This window comes from Lissotriton vulgaris, chromosome 7 (assembly GCF_964263255.1).
Source record: "Lissotriton vulgaris chromosome 7, aLisVul1.2, whole genome shotgun sequence".
NCBI lineage: Eukaryota > Metazoa > Chordata > Amphibia > Caudata > Salamandridae > Lissotriton > Lissotriton vulgaris.
This window is the reverse complement of record NC_141695.1, coordinates 480,070,263-480,086,168: the sequence shown is the minus strand read 5'-3', so window position 1 is coordinate 480,086,168 and position 15,906 is coordinate 480,070,263. Positions and strand designations below refer to the sequence as shown.

Below are 15,906 nucleotides of genomic sequence, written 5' to 3'. Positions count from 1 at the left end.
GTGGGGCTGATGGATGATCCTTGGGGGACTCTGCAGGTGGTCGATGTGGGGTCCAAGAGGAAGGTAGGGAGACTGACCCACTGTGTTCTGCTGGAGAGGAATCAGTAGATCCAGTCGAGAGCCTTGTCCTGGATCCCTGCTCGGTGAGGTCTGCGTATTAGGGTGCAGTGAGAGACTGTGTCAAAGGCAACTGAAAGGTCGTGGAGGATGAGGGCTACTTTAGTTCCTCTGTCCAGGAAGGAGCAGATGTCATCTGTTGCGATGAGTAGGGCAGTGTCCGAAGCCAGATTGGGAGGAGTCAAGGATGTTGTGCTCTTTCATGAAGTTGGCGTGTTTGCTGTTGATGGCTTTCTCGAGGACTTTTGTTGGGAACAGGAGCAGGGAGAGGGTTCTGCAGTTTTTTAGGTCGGTGGGGTCCGGTTAGGGTTTCTTCAGGAGGGGGTTGATCTCAGCATGCTTCCAAGCATAGTGGATGGATGCGTTTGCCAGGGAGCGGTTGATGGTGTGGTGAAGCATGGGGGCAATGTTGTCGGCGGCTCTGTTGAAGATGTGGTGGGGGCAGGGGCCTAGGGGGGCCCCGGAGTGGATTGGCTTCATCGCCTTCAGTGTGTGTTCAGTGGTGAGGGCTGTCCAGCTGCCGAGCGTTGGCTTCAATGTGTCGGAGGAGGTAGGTGAGGGTTATGTGTGCTGGCTTTCTTCGTTGAAATTGTCGTAAATGTTCTTGATTTTGTGGAGGAAGAAAATGCTGAGTTTGTCGCAGAGATCCTGTGAGGGAGGGATGTGTGTAGATTCACTGATGGGTTAGGCAAACTCCTTGATGATGCTGAAGAGTTCTTTGCTTTTGTGTGCAAGCATGGAGATTCTGTCTTTGATCGCTTTCTTTCTTATATTTCTGATGAGTTGGTGGTGGACGCTGGTGGCGGCTCTGAAGTTTTTGTGGGCTTCCGTAGATTTGAAGTTCCTCCAGGCCTTTGCTTGCTATCTGCATGATAGCAAGCAAAATACCCTGCACATAAACAAACCATGGGCCTCATGTACAAAACCATTTTATGGTCACTATGGCTTAATATCATAAAATCAGAGCTTTTCCGAAAGCAAAGGGCTTTTTTTATTTACCAATTTCCAAATTGTGAATCAGTAACCTGTTACCTGGGCCCTATTGTATGCAGCTATTTTACGGTCAGTAAGGCACCTATTCATAAAATCAGAGTCTTTCCAACAGCAAAAGGGCTTTTTTTAATCCTTCACACTGTGGCACTGCTTTTTCAGTGCCCAATGTATTTGAGCTAAAAGTAATAGATTATTACCAAATCACTAATTGGGATTGGGCTTGGAAATAAGGAAAGATTCAGTATTTGGAAATGGCATGTTAAGGGCATCCCTTCCATATACCAAATCTTTATGCTGTGTATTAATTTTTTGCAACCAAAATCCGGTTGCAAAACATTAATATTTTATAATTCCTTTAAAGGAGGTGATAAGATGCTCGCAAATGGGAAGTGGTCCTCAGGGGACAACATCCCCTTTGTGAATGTTCGCCAAAAACTCCATGAGACCAATGCCTGCTTATAAAAAAGGTCTGTGCATTTTTATTTATTATAAACGCATACCATTTTCCTTAATTGGAAATGGTCTGGGTCTAAAAAGAATGTTGCTTTATTTAACCTGTTTACTGCCGCTCTTATTTCGGCACAGTGCATGCGTTTTGTAGAGTGTGCGGGCCACGTCGGCCGTTGAACGTTCGCAACACCAGCCAGGTAGTGCTTCAAACGTCAAATGGCCGACGGCAGCACTGATTTATTTTTGGTTTAAATTTGTTTATTGGGTTTTAACCATCAAAAGATCATGGCAATAGAACTCAATTCATTAGTACATTCTTAAATCCAATAGGTAAAATGCAAGTCTCATGACCATAGGTCTTAATCCTCAATACGTCAGGAGTCACGTGTGCCCAATGTGCGACCAGATCTATGAATATCGTGGTGCGTTGAAGAGGCTATAGTGTGCATCCCATCAGTAAGTGGTGGTGGGTGTGTCTAATACTGCTCTGTTGGTCCTCTCTTGACATTATGTCTCAGCCGGGTGTGGGCTACCACTGTAGGCTTATTAGGTTGGGTCATTAATGCAGGAGTGTCCCAAAATCTTTGTAAGTTATCATAGCTATATGTGTCCCCAATGTAGAACTGTGGCCGGATTATCTGCCGGTCTAACATTCAACTATTCCCAACTGTGGGGGATTAACAATAGGGAAAGTAGGGTGTCTGGGGGGGTTCTAGCCGCGACATAATAGGATTTCTGTTATTGAGGTGATTGTGGTTTCTCGATGGGGTGTGGGGACATATCAGAAGATGCACGAGAGGGGGAGCGGTGACACAGCTGCTGTGGCGCCTGAAGCGTTGCCCATGGGGGGTTCTAAATAGGCCTGCAACCAGGCGTGCTCTCAAGTGTCCTGCATCTCTCAGATATTCTCTGTGGTTAGAGGGGCCGGAGGCGACAGCTCGGTCTGGGTTTGCTCATCTGCAGGGGTTTTGGGGGGGTCTGCCTCGTGAGTAAATGTATGTAGCCCGACGGCAGCACTGATAGGGTTAAAAGCAATCACAGACATGTTTCTCTGCTGACTTCATCGGGACACAATGCCTGTGAATGTAGCCAATCGTATGGATCAAAATGTATGAACGACCTCATGCATATTAGGTTTGTAGAATTATGACGCACTGCAAATCGGCATTTTGAGAACAAACTTACTAATACATAGTTTGGTTCTCAAAAAACCAATGGGTTTGATAAAAGTCAGTGCACAAATTGCAAACAAACCAATTCATTGACGTACATTCCATTTAAGGAATCGCAAATTGCAAATCATTATTTGTTGCACTCTATGATTCCTTATATCGAGTCTTCATGTACGATGGCCCAAAGCATTCACCTTGTGAAAAGTACACCATGTAGATGAGCATCATCTTGTTATGCACAGATACAGTCAGTGCACACATATAACATCAGAACATACCAAATTCATGAACTCATGTGCAATCCCCGACATATGAAGCATTCACAGCTTTTGCACACAGCAGCATTCTAATTGAACAGCTTATCATTCTTCGGAATGCAGGAATGGAGACCTGCAAGGGAAATCATTTTTATTGCAGTGTCTGTCTTTTATGAGACATGCTGTGCATCAATTGTTGGTTTAAGGAGCTCTGTGTGTCTCACACCAAGGGTCACTCTAGCCATATGTAGTCTCTACACTGTGGCTAAGAACTGTGATGTCCTCAATCTCACAAAACATGTCAGTTTGGTCATGTATCCTAATCCGCAGAGTGATAATTCCAGATCTCCTTTTTGTTGAAAACAAAGGGACAGACTAGCCAGACTTCTTCAATGAGTAGTCTGTGAGTCTGGTAGATCTTTAATTAAATAGCTCACCTGTGTGCAACCCAGCTTATTGATTAGGAGTGTTTGCTTGGCTGAAATAACATGCTAACAACATAATTGAGATTATGTCTTTGAGTTGAAAATGTGTTTATTTTCAGGACTCATAAACTGATACTTGATACAAGATCGAAGAATTACCAAAATATATGTTAAACTGATATTTGAGTTATAAATTGTGTGGCATTGAGGAGAATTTTTGCTGGGCCTTTGGTTGGCATTGTATTTTTGCCCTTAGCTTTGCTTGGGGGGGTCCTATGAGGATGGACCACCACAATCATTGAGCATGATATGCTCTTTGTGTTCAAGGAGTCTGCGTGTCCCACCCCACCCCCAGGTTTGGGGGGACCCCAAAATCATCACCTCTGTCTCTGAAGCAATCAGTGTCATTGCTACAGATTCTTCTGATCCTCAGCATCTAGCCATACGTGATGCTTTGTATGAGGTGTTTGGGATGATGACTGTGGCATGCAATAAATTGTTACTAGCTGTCTTTTTTCGGTGTAATTTGGTTTCATTTTTGCCACCTGTTGTATAGATCTCAACATCTGAGAAGCACACTCATTGTTTGCTGATGGTTGCGGTAAAGTATAAATTCAACATATTCATATTTATTTGTTCAACGAATGTGAGTGCACTTGCTTCTATGCCCCTCCATGTCATGAACAAATTGTCAATAAACCTTAATCAGGCTATAACATAATTATTAAATTTGCTCTCATATTTAACTTTGAAAACTTGTTCTTCCCACCATCCCTTGTGGAGACAAGCATAACTTGGTGAAAAGCAAGCCCCCATTGCTACACCACATTGTTGCTGGAATACTTGATTCTGAAATAGAAAGTAATTGTTTTGTAAACAGAAGGCAACCATGTTCACAAGAATTTAGTTATGTTGGTATAAATGCATTGGCCTAGAGCCCAAATAATATTCAACTGCCTTTATGCCATCTTGATGATGGATGCTTGTGTACAGCAAAGTAACGTTGAGGGAGATCAGTAAGTAGTCAGACCTTCATTCAAGATTGTTGATGTACCTGAGAAAGTCACTGGTATCCTGAATAAACGACGGCAATGTTCTTACGTACTCCTGTAAAAAGAAGTCTATGTAGAGGAGGTGTTTTCAAGTAAGCTATTCCATGCAGAAATAATCGGTCTGCCAGGTGGTTAGATGGCGTGTTTATGTACCTTCGAAATGAAGTATATCACCGGCATTGTTTGTTGATCATTTTTCAGGTATTTTAATTCATCACTGCTCAGGAATCAGCACTCTTCCGCTCAAGTAATTTGGCATAGAAGTCGTTCCAAGAAGTTAATACTGATTGAAGGCTGCTCTTTTGATAGCATTCCCAATAATTAAATTGTTTTGTGGCTTCTTCCATGTAGTTGTCTCGTGGCCAAATTACTACGTATCCTCCTTTGTTGGAATTACCTATAATGATTTGATTGTTTGTTTGTAATTTCTTTATTAGTTGGTAGTACTTATCAATTTCATGATTGTTTCTTTTGCGAGCATGTGATATTTGGTAATTAAGGGGCTTATTATGTCGCGTTCTAATTTAGGACCCCGATCAATACTGTGACCTTATGCCCCTATACAGCTATAATCCATTTATTCCCCTATAATGGCATAAACAATCAAGAGTGATATTTCAGAAACTCGTCTCTGGCCTAACACGATCAGAGCCACATTTCAGAATCTCTTCCTCTGCAGCTTCCTCTGAAGCTCATTAGAGCAAATGACACAGCAGAAGCCACTATCTAAGATTCCTAGATTACACTCCGAGTTCTTCAACAAGATAAAAACTCAGCAACCTGGGAAAGCCCCGCTTGCTATGTTTTGTTTAGTAATAGAACTCTAATGAGCACTGAGAAGCGATCACTTCCTAGTGACATCTTTATTGACGTCTTATGTCCAAAAACTTACGTCAAACAAGGCACCTTTCAGGTATAAATATTACCAATGTTGCCTTAAGCAAACGCTGCCTCAATGACATTGATGATAGCGATGGTGTGGTGAACATAGAAGCAGAACAGCTGTCCCCTGCAGAGCCCAGCAGATACAAGCTGCCCACGGACGCTGGCCCTCCTCCTCCTCGATGCGCTGAGAGAGACGCTGTCTTTTCTCCTGCCGAGAAAATCCAGCTCCGGCGTTTCCAGCCTACTCTTGCGAGTGACTGGGATATCGAGTCCTGGAAGGACATACAAGACCTCCAACATTCTATTCCAGAGGTATGGTGTTGACTAAACCCTTAGAGAGAATTCTTGAAGCAAACCTTGGCAAAACCAACTTAACTAAAACTGCTACTTACTTACTCCCTCCCAAGTATTCGGCTTAGGTCAGGTAGACTGGGTAGGCATAGTTAGAAGCACCAGTTGAGTACGTTAGTCAAATGTATATATGAATGTATATATTTTATTCATTTTAAACCATTGTATGGCTAAGAAACCATATCAATGCTTTTACAGTATTATTTCGCAATCCTCATTTTACTGTACGCACTTTTTATAATAACTAGTCTTGCAATTGTGGCAATTCATTTCTCTTGCACGAGAAGAAAGACTGTTCAATAAATAATACCTTTTTATTGAAAACGCCCGTCTCTCTATTCTCTGCACTTTGGTGAAAGTAATCTGCACAACTGACTGAGTAAAATAACTGTCTATTGTTTCACACAACTCTAGAGATTGACTCTTATTCTAAAGGAGCAAAGTTGTAATGTTTATGCGGTTGTTGGAAAACTGAATCCCTTCTTGTCTGTACCAGGGAAGCTGATCACTTCCTATTCAGTCAAGAAATTTTCCAGTGACCTCTGAGCTAGTTGGTAACAAACCCAATTAAGTTTTGCATAGTCAGTGGAGACCTGGAAGATCCGCACTTCTACGTCCATACTACTGTTATTCCAATGCACAGGGCCTATTGGGAAAATAGGAACTACACTACAATTATGATGGCGGGCGGATCGTCACTGCCGAGCCGGCGGTGGCCTTTGCACCGCGATCGTAACCGTGGAAACCACCAGTCAGATTATGATGGCGGTGGTGACCGCGGAGGTGCGACAATCCGTACGTCGCTTTTCCGCCGGTTGCAATCTGCCTGCTGACCTGGGGGGTGGAGCTGGACTGCTAAAATGTTGCTGGTGCCTAGCTTTTTCCACTATTTAGATTAGGATGCATGCGGAAGCCAGCTTTTCTGCAGCGGTCTCTCCGCTATGGAAAGGCTGTCGGGGATTGTGTTTGAGGGCCCGTTGCAGGCCCCCCTCATGTTGGGGGGTGTGGGTGCACCTGGGGGGGGTACATCGGTACTCCCCCTACATTTCACTGCAACAAGTGGCAGGCACAGTGCTGTGCCTGCCACGTAGTACAGTGAAATGCACAATGTGCTTGTTTTTGCGTTGCAGAGGTGTTGCTGCCAGCACCGCCCGCCATAATATTAAGGCTGCGGAATCCGACCGCTGCGGTGGCGGGCCCATCATAATACCATGGGCGGGAGCGCCGCACGCATGGCGGTAACATCTTCATGACCCCCTTGGCGGCATTGGCGGAGACGTTTGGGGCCCAGATCTTTTCCTATGCCGATGATACCCAGCTCCTCTATACATGTGGGAAAGGAGCAGATTTTGATGGAGAGAGTATTCGCGGGTGCCTTGAGGCTGTTTTTAACTGGTTTCAGTTTAACAGCCTCAAGTGCAACTCGGATAAATCCGAAGTACTCTTTTTCGGCTGCCTATCGGATCCAGACAGGCAGGAATGGTGGCCTGCCAACATGTTCCCTCCAGCTAGCCAAGAATCTAGGGATCAAGATCGACAATGGTCTGTCGTTGAGATCATAGATCTTGGGCCTTACAGGCACATGCTTTGGCCTCTTGAAGATGCTCCGCAAGTTTTTGCCGATGCTTCCGGAAAATCATAGGAAGACAACGGTCCAGGCCTTAATTGGCTCGAGACTGGACTACTCTAATGTCCTCTATCTCGGCTTGCCGGAGTATCTTCTGCAACGGCTGCAGGTGGTCCAGAACTCGGCCACGGAAATGGAAGATACAGCTAAACTGAACACTGAGCAATTAGATCTACTGGTTAGCCTTATGCTAAGATAGAAAGCATCATTAAACCTTTAGTGGCCAAATTAGATCTGATTTCTGCTGAAGTAACTAGATTAGGAGGCCTTTTGGAATCTCACATTGCCTGGGCTGGAAAACCTAAGATCATCGAGAAGGGCACAAGTGTGAGCAAAGAGGTAAATACCCCAGTTGAGGGGAGGCATAGTGTTAATGAGACAGCCCTACTAGTTAGCCCCGCTAGAATTCGTCAGGAAAATAAGGTCACCCCAGTAGTTGAGAGTAAAGAAGGATGGACAGAAGTGAAGAGAAGGCGTTTTATCAATCTTCCCCCTGATTGTGCCCCCTATGTGGTCGTTTTAACTAATGTTCTGTCTGTCAAAACCTGTACGACCCAGCCCCAACAAGAAACACATGACTCTTTAAAAAATAAAACAGTTTCTTGGCTGCATAGCCAATGTGGGTTTCCAGTTGCATATTCTGACCAAATTTTAACAACTAGAAGGGTCAACTGGATTGGCAACTCCCCAATGAATAGCAGAGGTGACTGTGTTATTATCAACTTTAAACACCCCCAACACGCTGCTACTGTTTTGTTAAGAACAGCATCCTTAACATTTACTGATAACAGCGCCTGTGTCCGTCCACTTGGTTACTTCTATAGCCATCTTAGTAAAGTCATCCCTAACAATAGTAATAAAACGAGGCAATTTCCATTTATATACCGGCCCGGCTTGGAGATTCCATTGCAAAATCGATTTCATGCCTTAAATAGCCTGGATACTAATGATTGACTTCACCAGGCTCCTGAGTCCCTTCATATGAGATCCCAGATATAGTGATAAGTGAGACCAGTGATAACCCTATGGGTCAAGAGCCAATACAGGTGGCCATCTTAGATCTGACCAATGACTTTGGGGCTTTACTTAGTGGAAACCCAAGGGAGGAAGAGGGTAGTAATGTGATTATGATACCAGATAGCTTTTGGATTAGAGGCAAAGGGATACCAATTGCTAGTTGGAACATTGCAGGATTGAAATCCAAGGGGAACGTCCTAGGATGGTTGGACTTTATTTTTTTATTTTTTTTAAACTTTATTGTGCAAAACAACGTCATTACAGATATGGGCCTACAACCACAGGGGCCGGCCGCTAGTGCATGTAGATCAATTACGTAGCGCCAAAAAGCAGCGACTGATCCCTAGAGGTCCAGCAGAAGTACAGGATACATGTTCGGCAAGTGAGGAGGTATACAGGACACAAAATATTTTTAATTTTTAGAAAGGAATAAAGAGAAAAACAGAAGAAACAAAACTCAAGGCGAGAAACATTGTAGAAGATGTCGAGCTCAGGTGGGGGAGACCTACCATACCGAATAGAGAATCAGGGGGACAATAGAGATGACTGGTGTGGGGAGGCAGTGTGGAAGTCAGGACAATCAGCAAAAGAATACAGTAGTCAAGGGGACAGGGAAATGTCCGGGATGTCTTTGAAGGGGGGCGTTCAGATGTTCCCTCGGTATGCGTTCCACTGGCCCCAAATTTTACTCCACTCCCTAGGCTTGCCCCTGGCCAAATATACCGTCTTCTCTCTAAACATGCACCAATCCATATTCTCCTTCCATACTGACATGGTGGGAGGCCGTTGGGAACCCCAAAGCTGCGCAATATCCCTTTTAGCAATCATGTTCCCAAGTGCCGCCCACCGGGCCTGGGCAACGTTGTAGTCATTCGGCTCCCACACATTCAACAAACATCTTCGAGCCTCAGGCAACAGAGCGACACCAGTGACACACTCCATTATAGCATGCACGCGGTGCCAATATGCCGCGACATCACGGCACTCCCAAAGGATATGAAGGAAGGTGGCACTCATTCCACAACCGCGCCTACACAACCCATCTGAAGAAAAACCCATAGCAACCAAACGAGGACCCGTCACATACACGCGGTGAAGAATTTTTAGCTGGACGAGACGGGCCAGAATGGCGACCTTTTTCGGGGAGGATAGTGCGGACTGCCAGTCCTCGTCGTCTAATTCCAACCCGTCTCCAGTCCAGGCCTCCCTAAGACGCACAAGCAGATCCGCCCGATTGTTGATTAATGTCTTGTAAATCAAGGAAATCGTAATATTGGGCAGATGACCATCGAGTATACAGTCCTCAAGCGGGGAAGATTCAGGGACCGTGGTACCGGCCGTGAAGACCGACAGCAAAGCGTGACGCACCTGTGCATATCTGAAGAACTCCCGCTCACTTAACTCATACTCACTCTGAAGCACCGCAAAGGATTTGACCGCACCTTTCACCCAAAGATCACCCACTCTACTAATGCCAATCGTGTCCCAGTTCTCGAAACCTTTCGTCGTCCAGAGGCATCCCAATCGTTCCGAAGCAAACAAAGGGGTCGCTCGCGTCAGTCGATCATTCCACCCCATAGCCACATTGGCAACCTTCCACACACGCACTGCAATCTTGGTGGGTCCCGTTAGGTTCCTCCCCGCCGTCCGAGAGTAGAGTGCTCTGTTGAAGTCGCCACCAGGCAACAGGTATTTATCCATTGCAAACGCCGGATTCGGGTCGGGTGCATACGTAGCATGGTTGATGGCGGACAACTGGGAGGCCCAATAATACCTCCTGATGTCCGAGAGCGCGATGCCCCCGTCATACCAGGGGAGAGTTAGTTTTGAGAGAGCGATGCGTGCACAACGTCCCAAACCAGTCTCCTCTGTAAACCTTCCACCTCCCAAAAGTAGGTCGCCGGAATAATATAAAAGGAGTTCTGAAGTGCGTAGAGGAATCGGGGCAGGGACATCATTTTAAACAGTGCCGCTCGACCAAGTGGTGACAACGGCAATCTACGCCAGCGAGCCACGTCAAGCTTCAAGCGACGTAGAGGAGGAAAGAGATTATGCTCGTTGCGGACAGCTGAGTCCAACGATACGTAGACCCCCAAGTACTTGAAGCCAGAGTGTGAAATTTGAATGGGGAACCTATTCGGCAAGGGAGGAAGGCCACCAGAAATGACATAGACACACAAGTTAATAATCAAACCAGAGTTTTTGCCAAAAGAAGTGAGGATGTCAAAAAGGACGTTGAGGTATTTGCGAGGGGAAGTGAGATACACGAGAATATCGTCGGCATACAACAAAACCCGGTCTTCAAAATCGGGGGTCCACCGAATGCCCTTTATCGACGGTTCCCATCGGAGCCTGGCCGCGAGCGGTTCTAGGGCAAGAGCAAAGAGCAGGGGGGACAGCGGACACCCCTGCCTAGTACCCCTCCCAAGAGCGAAGGATTGGGAGACCCTACCATTGACAACAACCTGAGCCAGCGGATCTGTATATAAAAGCCTCACCCAACTGATAAATCCCGCACCGAAACCCAACTTCTCGAGAGTGGCCCAGAGGTATGGCCACTCAATCATGTCAAAGGCCATCGTGGCGTCCAATGAAGCCAAGATGGCCGGCTCGGACAGAAGCTCCGTCCTAGCGAGAACGCCATGAAGGGGCCGCAACTTAAGAGCAGTGTTCCGGTACGGAATGAAACCAGACTGATCCGGATGGAACAGGTCATAAATAACAGTGAGGAGGCGGTTAGCAAGGACCTTAGCGAGAATCTTCGGCTCAGCATTCAATAGGGAGATAGGCCTGTATGAGGCACAATGGTCACGAGGTTTGCCCTCCTTGGGAATTACCACTATAGTAGCCAGATACTGGTCAACAGGGAGGGAGCCAAGATCACGTGACTCCGTGCAAAGAAAAGATGGACCAATTGTTTAACATCATTGTATATAGTGCAAAACATCTAGGATATATAGGCTCATGTATTACAATGTTGTGATTGCAATAATCATTAAAATAGCCTTGGCCAGGTACTCAATACGGTAAATTATATGCCCGATATTGGTTGTAAAAATAATGTGAATAATTTCTGTCCACCACTGTGTATCTCTTTTCTTCTCACTTGTTTCATTTTTCTGATCACATCTTTTCTTTGCACGCTCCCTTTGGGGCAACCTCTTTGTTTTTATCTACTTTTGAAAAATATATTGTAAAAAACATGAACTACTAATAGAAATCAAAATTTAAAAATAAAACAGAAAAATATATTTTTCTTTAACCGTGGTGTTAGGTTTTTTCTCACTATACTAAGTAATTGAGTATTAAAGGAGCAGACTGGACAGTGTTGCTCCACATTAAATAATGATTAACAATTGATTAAGTCAACCATTAGAATCTATAGGTTCAGGGCCACTGTCTGTTTCTATCACACGAAAATAGTCAGCAAAACATTCCACCATCTCGCCAGGGTCAGTCACATCCACACCGTCAGAATTTTGAATCACAGGGACCACACCATTCGCTCTCTCCTTCTTATCGAGCCAGGCAATCAGTTTACCCGCCTTATCCCCAACCTCATACAATCTACCTTGCTGTTCCCTGTACATCGTTTTGGCAGCATCTGTCACAAGAGATTTATAATCAAACTGTTTCAAGCTAAGGGCGTGGAGTTTGTCCCGGGTGACACCTGAGTCTAGGTCAGCCTCTAAATCCAGTATTTCAGTCTCCAGACTCTCGACCTCCCCATTCCTTGCTTTCTTAGTCTCAGCTATTAAGGATAGGGCGTGTCCGTGAATAACAGCCTTGAAGGCTTCCCACAGGGACACTGAGGACGATACAGACCCCTCATTCTCCAGGAAGTAGTGGTCGAGCGATTTCATGAGGCTGGTGCGGGTCTTGGGGTTACGCAAATGCCAGGGATTGATAGGGGCGACTCGCCCCGCAGCGTGCAGACCAGTATCAAAAAGAAGCCACACAGGAGAATGATCCGAAATACCCCGGGCCAAGTGGCTAACTTCTCATACGTAGGAGGACTGGACAGCGGGCATAAGGAAGTAATCTAGTCTGGAGAGACTCCCATGAGCACCAGAGTGATAGGTGTAGTGACGTAGCGTCGGATGCATTAACCTCCAGCAATCCACCAGACCAAAGGTGTCCAGGAACCCACCAAGCCATGATTGGGAAGCGGGAAGGTCCCTGGGGGGGTGAGGGTCCATATCGCCGGAAAGTACAGAATTGAAATCCCCACCCATAAGGAGAAGACCATCCATCAGGGAGCCCCAGCATCATTCCAACCAACATCCGAGAAAGTAGAGGTCTGGAGGCCTGGGGGAACATACACTGTAACCAAAGAGAGAGTCTTGCCCTCCCACATACCGGTGAGGGCGGCATAACGCCCCCTGTCATCAAGAGTGACATTATCAATCTCGAGAGGGAGGGAGGGAAGACCGAACCAGAATACCAACCCCTCTAGAACCAGTGGTGAACCCTGAGTGTGCAACCAATCGGTAACCCCACCTATTAATAGCGTGACACACATTGCCGACTAAATGCGTCTCCTGAAGGAGTACCACATCAGAGGACAAACGACGTAAATATTGCAGTACAACACCCCGTTTTATACGATCTCCCAAACCATTGACGTTCCAAGATATGAGCTTCAACCCACTACCCCCCATTCCCAAACATGTTGCATGAGGCTCCCCACAAAGAGCAGGACACCAGAAGCAGAAAAAGAACCAATACACCGCCTTGAGAAAGAAAAACACAAACACCCCCTCCCACCCCCCAACTAAAACCCGTTACAACTCCCCCCTCCCTGCACCCCTGCAGTAGACTAAAAAGCCACCCCAAAATGCAGTGTGCCTGTCGCCCTAACAATCCCATTCTACAAAAAGACCCCGGAGGAGGAAAGAGGCCCATGCCCACCCGCCACCCAAAAGTGGACTACCACAGGGCAACATATACAGAAGAAATAGCACCCAGCTGAGCAACGTCCAATGTTCGGAGATCAGGGACCGAAAAGTCACTTTTTTGCAGGCTCATCACCCTCCGCACCGCCAGGGTGCTCCGTCCGATCGCCTCGGCCCGGCAAAAAATCCAACCAGTCACTCACACTGTCCGGTCGATCGAAAAAGAAGGTCCGTTCCTCATATTCCACTCGAAGCCTGGTAGGGAAAAGCATAGTGTACTTCAAGCCCAGGTCCCGGAGTCGTCGCTTAACCCCCTGAAAACCCATCCTTTGTCGTTGAACAAGTTGAGTGAAGTCCGGGAAAAAATTAACCGAGGAGTTTATAAATTTCACCGGGCCATGCACTCTCGATGCCTGCAAGATCGCATCACCGTCTCTGAAATGAAAAAGTTTTGCAATGATAGGTCTCGGAGGGGCGCCCGGCTTGGGCTTACTGCCTGGGACACGATGTGCATGCTCCACAGCGAAGAATGTGCTTAGTCCAGAAGGGGCAAGATGGGTGAGGGTTAGATCTTCAACCAGGAGGTCCACCGAGTGAGTCTCGGGGTTTTATGGAACACCTATGACGCGAATGTTGTTGCGTCTTGCCCTGTTCTCAAAATCCTCCAGCCGATGGGACATTAGGTCATTAGCCGATTTCAAATTCCCAAGTTCGGTTTGGAGTTCCGACACATCGGCCGTGAGGCTGGAAGACTTCAAATTCAATGACTTGACTTTTTCGTTTGTTTTAGACATGTCGGCCCTGATCAGAGTGACATCAATGGCGACTGTGTCTATTTTACTAGCCAGAGCCTCATACTGCTGGCCGATGGTTTCCCTCATGCCAGTGATGGCGCCCATAATGTCCTGCAGGGACAATTCAACAGGAACAGAAGGGTCGCCTCTGACGTCCTCCGGGGTACGGCTGGAAAGCCCGGGGGATCCTTTGGCTTGAGTGTACCGGTCCATAACATTTGTCTGGACCGATCCCCCACAAAGAGACGTCTTGGTCTTCCGCTTCTCGGCTTCACCCCTGCCCGCCATACTGGAAAATGCTCCAAAGAGGGACCCACGTGACTTGGTGAAAATGGCCGTCAGCAGTCCGGGCGCCAACAAACCACAAGGGCTGGCTCGTGTGGCCAAGAAAAAGTCACGGTTTGACCCAAAAGAGATAAAATGAGGAGGCAGTGCTGACACTAAGTGGAGGCTGGATTGGTCCCCAGCCGGGCGAAACGGTCTCTCAATCAGACCCTGCGAGGATCCGGAAACGAAACCGAAAGTGGAGATACGGCCACCAAGGAGGCCCCACTGCCGTTGTTGTTCAACTCCGTCCCGAATCCGCAAGTCCCCAAGTCCCCGGCAAAGCCTCCACGTGGGCTTTGAAATTTCAAAGTGCCATAATTTCGGTTACCAAAGTCCGATTTCAATTCTGAAAAGAGTTATGGACTCAGTCGCGGTTCATCTTCGAAGATCCGTCCAAGAAATCAGGATATCCTCAGGATAAATTGCGAGGACTGGCGAGGGTCCGGTGAGCCCTGTGCTCACGCAACCATCTTGGATGCTCGCTAAGCTCCTCCCCGGTTGGACTTTATTAATACCTACGACATACTATGTCTCCAAGAAACTTGGTGCCGGGAAGAAGTTAATTTTGAGGGGTTTGTTTCTTACAATCTGCCGGCCCAGGGCACTGGACCAGGGAGAGCTAAAGGTGGTCTTCTGGTACTTATGTCTACTAATCACCCGATTGTAGTAAAAAGGTATATAATTGTGGGAGCACACGTGCAGATCCTTTGGTTAATTGAGGACAAAGGACGTAACATTCTATTGTTAAACTACTACAATAACATTTTCGATAGCTCAAGGGTTACATTAGTACATGATCTGGCGAGTGCCATTGAAAGGTTAATTTCAGAAGTAAATGTTTCTTTTGATTTTATTTGAGTTGGTGATTTCAATACTCCATTATGTGAATTTTCTACTCAAAAAGTCTGTGGGTTCACAAATAATGCCGGATTTGACGATTTGCATTTCAGCCATACCATCTATGGTGAGGCTCTACTTTCACTTATGGGCTGCTATGACCTGGAAATTCTGGGTTTTGCAAAAGACGAAAAAGGTGAAACTATTCCTACCTTTAAGAATCGGCATACTAGCTCAGTTATTGATCAATTTATTATCTTTTCTAACATTAATTCTAGTTGTGCTGTTCCAAGGATTGAAGAAACGTCAACTAGTGACCATAATTGTATCATCCTGGAAACAATCTTTTGGGGGGGAAAGTTTGGTTAAAATAGGTACTACAGTTACTAATATGGAACCACACAGACCTAATGGAGTAAGACTCAGATGGGCAGGGGACAAAGCCAACAAACTAATCAGTTCCATTGTTAAGGACTGTTTGTTAGATATAAGCTCTATCCTTGATAATGGTCCTGACCACAAGCAGGTTTTATTTTCTTTTAATAATATTAACACCATGCGCGCAGCGGCTTTTCCCGCTGTGCGCTGAGTTTTTAAAAAACCAGCGGTTCATGACGAGCTCAGTTCGTCATGAGCCTACAACAGGCGTAACTCATGACGAGCTGAGCTCGTCATGAGTGTCGAAGGGGTTAATAAATCAATTAATG

General features: G+C 46.2%; 1 protein-coding gene across 1 annotated transcript in view; it reads left to right on the top strand.

Annotated features, from left to right (window-relative positions):
* Positions 1-15,906, top strand: part of LOC147701913 (cytosolic phospholipase A2 gamma-like) — a 1,137,524-nt gene that overhangs the window by 588,446 nt on the left and 533,172 nt on the right. The window lies entirely within an intron of this gene.